At 42.3% G+C, this 2860-nt stretch overlaps 1 long non-coding RNA gene across 1 annotated transcript; it reads right to left on the bottom strand.

Annotated features, from left to right (window-relative positions):
* Positions 1 to 1849: 1849 nt before the first annotated feature.
* Positions 1850 to 2590, bottom strand: LOC122049689. The gene is made up of 3 exons (XR_006131015.1): positions 2457 to 2590; positions 2294 to 2387; positions 1850 to 1909 (listed from the first exon to the last, which is right to left on the bottom strand). It is a non-coding gene; the product is annotated as an uncharacterized LOC122049689 (long non-coding RNA).
* Between the last annotated feature and the right edge of the window lie 270 nt (positions 2591 to 2860).

The following is a 2860-nucleotide window of genomic DNA, read 5'->3' as shown; positions in this document are numbered from 1 at the left end:
TAATGTATGCTACAAATAACTGGACAGGTACTAACAAAAGCATACTAATACATAACATAACTAACATAACAATATGCAAACATACCTCCTATAGCTTGGAGAATCCTGTCGCTGCCTGGTCCCAAAACCCGAAAAGTCACATCGAGAAACCAAATCACGAAAAACAAAATGAAAATAGGCCTCATAAACCTTGGCTCTGATACCAATAAATTGTCACGCCCCCAGAGGAGACCGTACCGAAAAATTTCGGCAGCATCTCCCCTGTACGGGTGACAATCTGAGGCATACATACATACAATATACATCAGCCACAAACGGCTGGAATATATCAACACAACCACGCAGTTATATAAGCAGCCCACTCGGCTGGAACAGAAATAAACACAACCACGCAGTTATATAGATATATAAATCAGCCCACACGGCTTTACTAAAAAATCAACAAAGCGGAAATCACAAACAACGATCACAAAACACAAATCAACTGACTGCGAGCCGGCTCGGCTTGACACAATAATATCAAACCCAATACAAGACAATACAAATACATAAACAAGTACCAAAATCCAAAATACAAATAACGTAAGAAATACCAAAATCGTAAGGTCGTCCTCGAATGTGACGTGTGACTGGCGAACAGGATCTCCAGGCGACTCCATAAATCCTGTATCTGCTACCTGGTGAAATTACCAATATGCGGGGTGGTGAGTATAAAAACTCAGCGGGTAATAGACTGATAGTGCATGAGTAAAGTAAAGAACTAGAGATGCAAAGGTATACAGTCTCGTATGGAAATAGCAGATACTACAGTGATATCATAATAAGTGTCCATACCTGAAACCATATCCTAGGCTAGTAAGGGAAGGTAGATGTAGCAAAGTCCTGCTACAGTACTGCTCATAACTACATGGTATCATGTGAGGTATATACAGGTCAACAGTAAGTAAGCCAGTGTCTAAACACATAACACAGGTATAAATCTCAACCTAAGTAAGCATAACAACATAAATAAACAACAGCAGCATAATCTAGCAACAGCAGCATAGATAAGCAACAACAGCATAAGTAAACAACCAGCAGATATAATAACAACAGCGTATGTACGGATGGTCACCCCGCCCACCTCTCTGCACCACGACCCCTGTATGGTCGAGAGGCCGGATCGATGACAAACTGTACCACCCAAAGGCCGCCACTACTCTCGAGTGACCGGATGGACAGGTGCATAGTAGCTGAATAGCTACGTCTGCGACGGGGGTCCCTATCACTACCCATGAGTGACCGAGTGTGGCACGACAGGACAAGCGGCACGCTCCAGCTACCACCACCCATGAGTGGCCGAGCGTGCGGCCCAGGCCAACGACCGTCTCAACCACAAGGGAGCCAAAGTCGTCGGCTATGTATGCAATGACATGATGCGAATAATGCAAGAGTCATCATATATATATAACAGAAACAGGTATGCTACATGAAGCCAGCATGCTCAGTAAAGTGTGTAAATAAACACAGAAACAGGTATGCTACATGAAGCCAGCATGCTCAGTAAGGTGTGTAAATAAACAGCAATCAAAGCAGGTAAACATGGTATCAGGTGTCCATATATCCAATACCTATTATCTAATGTCTGGTATCTGGTACCCAATACCTAGTACTATAGTATCTGCTAAATATCATCGATAGCAACAAGAGACTGTATAGAAACCGACATGAGTAGCTCAAAGATTGAGTGGAAGTATCAAGCGCAGGAAAAATAAGAGTGGAGTCAAGATAGATACAGCAACTATCTGAACATAAAGCTCATGCACTAGGATCAAAATACTAAAGAGATAAAGCAAGAAATACCCACCTTTATACGTAGTGCGTGTCAACCGTCTTCAGCAACTCCAGAAGATCACATCCAACTCGGATCCTACAAATACAGGATACGAGACAAAACTAAGGATCTATAATCAATGTATCAACTATCAACAAACCTAAACCGATTCAACCTCTTTATTCACATACTTCCATTTAATCCAAGAAAGCATAATCTACCCATCCAACTTATCTAGTCAAATTTAATTCCATCAACAACTAAACATCATGAATCGAACATGCATAATTCTTGCACATAATCCATTTCTAACTACCACAGCTGACAATCCAACCAACACAACTAATTATTCGTTAATCAAGATACCACAGATTAAAATCTAAATCAGAAATGGATACATAACTATATCCACCCCACACCATCAACCAAAATCAACCAATCCATCACAAGACTACAAACCAATATCCAAACACAACTCACCTCATTCGAAATGCTCCTTATGAACGAAACAACCCACTGTTGAAAATCACGGGTGTGATGCTTACTGCTGCCCACATCTCCATCACCTTCTAACCTAACAACCAAATCACAAAAATCTATCAATTACTCTACAATAGGATACAAAATCAGTTCTTAACCTTACTTAATTCCATGTCAACAATCTTTTCTCCGATGGTTCACTGGCCTACAGTGCTGGCCAAAACTATAAGAACAAGCCAAACATTAAATCTTCACATCCAATACATAGAATGGAAAACCAATCACTGCTAATCAATTCCAAGCATTTGCCTTACCTCAAGCTATTACCAGCATACTCCTCTCCATCACTCACTCTTCAGGTGAAGATCGAATGACTCCAAGCAACTGACCAGCTGCACCTTGAAGACGAGGGAAGAGGTGGTGTTGAGATCTCGACGACGAAGAGGAAGAGGTAGGGTCGGCTACATGCTAGGGCACAGCGTCAGGTGGCGCTGGTGGTCGGCAACGAAGAGCTAATGGGAGAGGGAGACTCTGCCGATGCGGGGTGAGCGAGGCCGGCGATCGGCC

Source organism: Zingiber officinale, chromosome 2B (assembly GCF_018446385.1).
Source record: "Zingiber officinale cultivar Zhangliang chromosome 2B, Zo_v1.1, whole genome shotgun sequence".
Classification (NCBI taxonomy): Eukaryota; Viridiplantae; Streptophyta; class Magnoliopsida; order Zingiberales; family Zingiberaceae; genus Zingiber; species Zingiber officinale.
This window is presented reverse-complemented; position numbering and strand designations above follow the sequence as displayed.